We start from the raw sequence: 7581 nt of genomic DNA, 5'->3' as shown, positions 1-7581 counted from the left end.
TCAGACATTTGACGATCTAGAAAAGTATCTTAACAACACAGCATCTGCCAGTCGAACGTCTAAATTGTGAGTTGATTGTTTGATTAAGGTAGTATTTCTTATAATGATGTATGTTCGGGCAGAAAGAAAAGGTGATTATCCGCTGCACTTGGAATCAGTTAGGCGAATTTACCATACTTCTTTGCCGCTGCACACCCACACTACGCAAGATATGGCATCTTTTACCTGAAGTCAATGGAGAAATGTCTGAAAGCGCACAACAAAAGTTCTTAAAGGGTGAGCATGCCATGAGACATGTTCCGGGGGTATGGAATGCCATGTGGAGCGACATGTTCATAGACACAACGTTTATGAGATATGTATGGCAAGCGGTTCGACGCATAATCCCAGGAAACTAGGTTTCTCATGAGAACCTAGGTTCTCAAAATGAGAACCTAGGTTCTCAGAATGAGAACCTAGGTTCTCGCTTGAAGATTGCACATGACGTCAAGAACCCAAGTTTTCAGATGAGAACCTAGGTTTTCATGAGAACCTAGGTTCTTATTTGAAAACCTAGGTTCTCATGAGAACCTAGGTTCTCATTTGAAAACCTAGGTTTTCATGAGAACCTAGGTTCTCAGAATGAGAACCTAGGTTCTCATGAGAAACCTAGTTTCTTGGGATTATGCGTCTAACTGCTTGCCATATCCGTGGTTTTCATTTGGGAACCATAGGTTCTCTGAGAACCTAGGTTCTCTGAGAACCTAGGTTTTCAGAGAACCTAGGTTCTCTTGAGAACCTAGGTTCTCATTATAAGAACCAAGGTTCTCATAGAACCTAGGTTCTCATGAGAACCTAGGTTCTTTGAAAACCTAGGTTCTCTGGGAACCTAGGTTCTCTGAAAACCTAGGTTTTCAGAGAACCTAGGTTCCATGAGAACCTAGGTTCTCTGAGAACCTAGGTTTTCAGATCTCTAGGTTTGCAGAATTACGCGTCGGACGGCGTAAACTTGCTCGTTTGGAATACGGGACACATTATTCAGGGCGCAGGATCAATGGGGTTCACATATGATTACACACGGGCTGGACAGAATGAAAACACGCCGTTAAGAACTTTATTTTTGCAGATATCTCAAGTTATTGAAATATGTTTGCAAAGTCTTTAGCGCATAAGTTTTTCTTGCAATGTTGCCGATATCTTACGATTGAATAAAACATTATTACACATAATCAATAGAGATAAAACTTTATACCATAATGATTGCTTCCTACATGTAGGTCACAGACATACTTAAAATAGAAAACTGTACCGTACAGTCGTTTGAGGCCCGAACAAGGGAACTGAATATTTGAAACTCATTCAATGCTGTAACAATGTATTATGTCACGATTGATCTGAATTTTTAGTCTCAAAATAATATTTACAATTAAAGATGTATTTCATAAACAGTTCAATTTTTATTAACGTGTTCAGACCAATGTCGACCGATTACTTTACTAATTTCATTCCTCAAGAACACCCATGCACGGAAACATGAACAAGAAGCGGTACCCGACGGCTAATGCCTGTTGTCACAAATATTCAACAGATAAGTTTCGTAGAATATTACTGAGCATTGTCTGAACATTGTTCAGAAAATGCTCTTGGGGAGAAACATTCACGGTTTCACGCCTATTTCTATTCATTTTACACATATGCCGCCAGCGTGTACCAAGCAATGGGAGACAACTGGAGGTCAATTATGGCAAGCGCAAGCGGTTCGACGCATAATCCCAAGAAACTAGGTTTCTCATGAGAACCTAGGTTCTCATGAGAACCTAGGTTTATGAAATCCCAAGAAACCAGGTTTCTCACGAGAACCTAGGTTCTCATGAGTACCTAGGTTCTCATGAGAACCAAGGTTTATGAAATCCCAAGAAACCAGGTTTCTCATGAGAACCTAGGTTCTCATTTGAAAACCTTGGTTTACGCTTAAGAACCTAGGTTCTCATGAGAAACTAGGTTTTTCATGAGAACCTAGGTTCTCATAGACACATAGAACTTAGGTTCTCATGAGAACCTAGGTTCTCATGAGAACCTAGGTTCTCATTCTGAGAACTTAAGTTGTCGTTTGGTATCCTAGGTTTTCACAAGAACCTAGGTTCTCATTTGAAAACCTAGGTTCTCATGAGAACCAAGGTTTCTCATTTGAAAACCTAGGTTCTCATGAGAACCTAGGTTCTCATTCTGAGAACCTATGTTCTCATTGTGAGAACCTAGGTTCTCATGAGAAACCTAGTTTCTTGGGATTATGCGTCGAACCGCTTGCCATATATATGGCCATGGCAAGAAGGGAATTATAGGTTCAACACTTAAACCTGAAACTGTCAAGGTTTGGAGTTTGAGTCTGCATATTTGCAGCAGGTTGGAAGCAGATCTGACAGAAATGAGCAGTGCAAATTTAGTGGACACTAATGAGAAACACAAAGAAGAAAAGCAGGGGAGGATTAATGCAGATGCTAAAGATAAAGCAAGTATTCGGAGAAAATTGACAGAATGTATTGATCCGTTGGATGCAAGCAAGCACCCACACAGTCTAGTGAGCAATGTGACTGTAACAATGGCACCATCGTCTGTTTATGTTGATAAATCAATAGATTTTGGTAAAGCCCAAATGATTGAATTCCAAAACTCATGGCCGGAAAATTTTAATAGGTCAATATCTAAAAAGGTTGAGACCCATGTTGTGTCTAGAAAGAACATTAGGGTTGCATACACCAAAGTGTATGACATCAACCTGATTTATTCAAGAATGATCGGCTTACAAGCTAGTTCGTGGGAAACTGACATTAAACATACACTAAACCATGAATGGGCTCAAGTACCTACTGCTATGTTTACTGATACAGGGGAACTCAGAAAAGGGAAAACCAAATCTGTGCTAAAGAATCAACTAAAATAGAAGTGTCTGAACGGCACATTGAAAGCCAGATCACATGTTGAGTTATTGATGGATGTGCTGTCCTGTATGTCATTCAATGGCCATTAGACGGAAAGATACATGACTATATTGACAACTTTAAATCTTATATAAAACAAATTCTGAATAAATGTGATGTCTACTTAGTGTTTGACCGATACATGCAGTTCATCACCAAAAGTGTGGCGAGGTCAGGGAGACAATTAAATGTCTCAAGGGTGTAAAACTAACGGATGACATGGCATTACCAACACAGAATGTTATGCTAGGTGTTACTGAGAACAAACAACAGCTGATCTCTCTGAGTTGTAAAGCTTTATGCATGGATAAAGAATTTCATCACCTGTGCACTCAGACACGAAAATAAGTCGTTACAGGAGATCATGATAAGCCCACTGAAATAAATAAAGGTGTCATAATCAATCGAGCTGATTTAAAAACAACCCACGAAAAAGCTGACGTTATTATGATAAAACAAATGGCTGATGCTGTAGAAGCAGGACACACTGGCATTTCTGTGATAACTGATAATACAGACGTGTTTGTTTTGTTGTTATATTACTATGTTGTTCTTTAACTTTCATTATTGGTCATCATGGAATCACTGGTGAAAGTTATAGACATTTGCAAAACTGCCCAAAAGCATATAAATATCGCGACCGACTTGCTGTCTGCTCACGCTATATCTGGATGCGACACTGTGGCTGGATATTGTGGTATCGGTAAGGGTACAGTTATTAAAATGCTGAACACAGGCAAGTCCATCAGACTGTTTGGCGATATGACAGCTTGTTATGAAAGAAATTGTGAAGGAAGCGACAACATTTGCCTCAGCATGCTATGGAAAGCCTGAGCAAATGTCTATTACGAGACAGACCCTTTGGGCAGCCAGGGTAGGCAAGTCGGGTAAGGCTATGCCATCGCTAGCAAGCTTGCCACCAACCACAAAAGCATTCTATGAAAATGTGAACGTGCTCACATACAGAGTGTATTTGGAAACACGCATTAGATGCAGACCCACCCGATCTAGATCCATGTGATTATGGTTGGCGAAAGGACGATGTGTCAAACACACTTTTACCCACTACAATAGCATCAATTGTTGCTTTAGCGCCACTCAATGTGCTTAAAAATGATAAAATGTGGGTGTACAAGCGATAGCCTATGTTCAAACACTTCGGTGCTCGTGTAATCAAGGGCGACTTCCATGTGATATCGTTTGCGCTTGTCAAAGATTCAGGTTGATGTAATACAATGTAACAATGAGCAGACAAAACATGCCCGTAGATATCTTACTGTGTCGATTATGAAGGAAAGATGTATTATGTTATTGTTGGTATGAAAAACAAACATGGAACTGAACTAATATTACATTTGAACATCACGTTAGTTAGACGAAAACTCACAACATGAGCTAAACTAGTATACATACTACTTTATACCATGATGTTAAAAAATGCGACCAGAGCATGACCTTGACGAACAAAGTTGAATAATACGTATTATGGGTGTTTCAATTGAACATAATGTGCTTTATAACATTTATGACAAAGGCGTTTTTTTCATCACACAAACCTTACTTTTACGAATTGCTGCTACTGTACACAAAGATAATATAATTTTTCTCCAATGGTCGGAGTAGGCGATATGTTCTGTGTTATATTATACTCTACATATGTAATATCAAAATTCATTTATCGAACCATTATTAAACATAATGCTAACAAATTGTATTATTTTTCAATATTCTTTATTTTTATGAGAAAATTTGAATATCTAGATCTTCAGTACATTTATCTTGGAATAAGGAGCAATTTTTGAGCCCCCATTTTGGACACCATTTTCATTTTATTTTAAATAGCACACGATTGCACTTCTTTAATCATATTTTACATGTAAAACAATATCAAATAACATTATAAAGCATAAAACAAGGCATATTTATATTTTTAAACAAGAAAGACTGAAAATTTCCGCCCATCTTGGACGCCATCTTGAATTTCTCAAAACCCATCAAAGATACCCGGCATCCATTTGGATTCTTCATCAGTGACATGTCCCCTAACAAAAACACTTATAACATTTACTATAACACCTCAATGTCGGGTTAAGTGAAAAATGGCCACTTTTCTGCCGGACTATTAGGGGGCGGGGGCTAAGTACTAACAGGAAGCGTTATGATATATATCTTCACCCCGTAGTTATTAGACATATGAAGCTGAAAATGTCAAATCTTTAAAATAAGAATGCTAATTGTATGACAGTGATATGAAAGTCTGCAATATTAACTTTTTTATCTTCATAGCTTAGCTATGAAACTTTGAAATTGTTAAAGTCAGAGGAAATTTTTCATAGCCAGAAGCTTTCAATTTAAACATTGTAGGCCTTAGCAGAACAATACAAGTGTAATTCTCGGCAACAAGTATTTACCAGTAAAATACAAACCGTTGCTCACGGGTATCGATCTTAATCATATGAATGATAAAAAACTGTTTCGGTTATTTTGTAATTTCAAGCTATTAATAACAAACATTCAACCGTTTTACTTAATTTATAACAAACCCTCGCAATATTATTTCATGTATCGGCGTAGAATGCAATTCCAGTTTACCAAAAAGTAAAACGACATTTTGACTACGCGAGCGTGACTTTACACTCTCTATACCGTCTAAGAGAGATCACTAATGATAGAAAACTAAATGGAGTAACCTAGCGGTGTCACTGTAAGAATTTTCACCTGAAATGCGTCAATTGATTATTTATTGGTTTATTTTCTCGGATTTTTTTTCATGGCCATTCAGGCGATCTAAATTCATTTTTTCTATTGCCAGAGCTGAGATTTCATCGCATTTTATTTTGCAGACTATCATATAATGATATTTAGAAGTTTATTTCAAAGATTGAATTGATAGTGTACATTTGATTTTGTAAGATAATGATTCCATAAACATTGAAGAGTCTTCAATTAATTATTTTTAATGCATTTAGTCTTTTTCAAAAACACTTGACTTAAATCGATGAAAGACTAAACATATTTAGATTTCTTTGTATTTAAACAGCTTACGTGAAGTTCATTTTGATATCGAATTAAAAAGGTCTATAATTTGCCCGTTGTTTTAATTTTAAAATTATTAATGGCGCTTCTTTAAAAATATTTCGAATACATATTACTCTAGTTATTAAAAAATGCAATCCAATAAAAGTGAATTTTCAAAGCTGTTATGATCAAATGTGACATAACATTATCTTCAATTTAATGAATATTGTCAAATGTTGAACACATGATAGAATCTACAAAGCTTAATACCAAAATTAAGTTTAGGGTCGACAAAAAAGGTTTGTCAGGTAAGCGAAACCAACAACCCTTTTCCACCTTGTAGTACTAACGGGTCATATTAAAGGGTAATTTAACACAGCACTTAACATATATCAAACAAAAAATTTTTTTTTGCCTAATAATTATTAAATGTCTTTGGTTCAACTGTCAAGATTTAGACAAAGACTTATATTGTAAAGAACGATCGTCGTAGTATTCCCGTTAATTATTGCTTTATTTTTTATTTTAACACAGAAGTCATGCAGCGGCTGATTGGCCTTTTCATCGCTGTTGTGTTTGTGTCCGTGATTGACGCACACCTCACACAATACTTACTTAGGAATTTAACGGTCCCGAACCCGAATCGAATCCCTCCTGTGATGAATTTGAACGAACTGTTGGGTGTTATACAGGAACATTTCGTCATGCTATGTTCAAGATTGAAGAGATGACCACCTCAATAACGGGTTTCAAAGTTTCCCAACGACCGCAATTGATTAATTTTCGTTATGTGCATTATTTTCAAGAGCTGTAAGTCAGCTCCTTCAACACAAACTTTATTCACATAACTTCCTTTCAGATAGAACAGTCCTTTTTGTCAGAATTTCAACTTAGCCGGGTCAACCTAGCAATTGTTGTTAACCCTTAAACAATTTATTTAAACCTCTCACCTGTCTACACTTTGGTACACTATATCTCTCGTTGTCCTTGAAATTTATTCTCGATATTATTATATTACATTGATCAATCAGCAAAACAAACAACTCTTTGTTGACTTTAATGTTTAAAACATGAAATTCACAATTATTGATTAAAGGGGCGTTTTCACGTTTTGGTAAATTGACAAAATTAAAAACAGTTGTTTTAGATTCGCAATTTTCGTTTTAGTTATGATATTCGTAAGGAAATAGTAATACTGAACATTTACCATGCTCTAAAATATCCATTATATGCATCTTTTGACGATTTGAGAACGTGAAAATTATTAAGCGTTGCAACGTGAAACGATTTAATAATTTGGAAAGTTCTGTTGTTGTCGTTATATTTTTTGAAACTACGAGGATTGCTTATATGAAGTAAAATATACATTCCCTCATAGCATGAGCACGGTAGCCGATTGGTCTAAGCGAAAGACTTTTTACTCCAGGACTCCAAGGGTCAGTGGTACGAGCCCAGTTGAGGGTTACTTTTTTTAAATCTTTTTTTAATTGCATTCTTGTTTTTTTTTTACTGGATATCTGTAGGTCTGATGTTTTAATTTATCAATATAAATCTTTTAATGACAAACTTCAATACAAGCCAAAATCTGTGAAAATGCCCATTTAAA

General features: G+C 36.3%; 1 long non-coding RNA gene across 1 annotated transcript; it reads left to right on the top strand.

Moving 5' to 3' along the window:
- Positions 1–515: 515 nt before the first annotated feature.
- LOC127852778 (uncharacterized) lies at positions 516–1356 on the top strand. The gene is made up of 3 exons (XR_008036261.1): positions 516–713; positions 873–889; positions 941–1356. It is a non-coding gene; the product is annotated as an uncharacterized LOC127852778 (long non-coding RNA).
- The last annotated feature ends 6225 nt before the right edge of the window (positions 1357–7581 follow it).

This window comes from Dreissena polymorpha, chromosome 12 (assembly GCF_020536995.1).
Source record: "Dreissena polymorpha isolate Duluth1 chromosome 12, UMN_Dpol_1.0, whole genome shotgun sequence".
Lineage (NCBI taxonomy): Eukaryota > Metazoa > Mollusca > Bivalvia > Myida > Dreissenidae > Dreissena > Dreissena polymorpha.
Note: the sequence above shows the minus strand (reverse complement) of the source record. Positions and strands in the feature narration are given on the sequence as shown.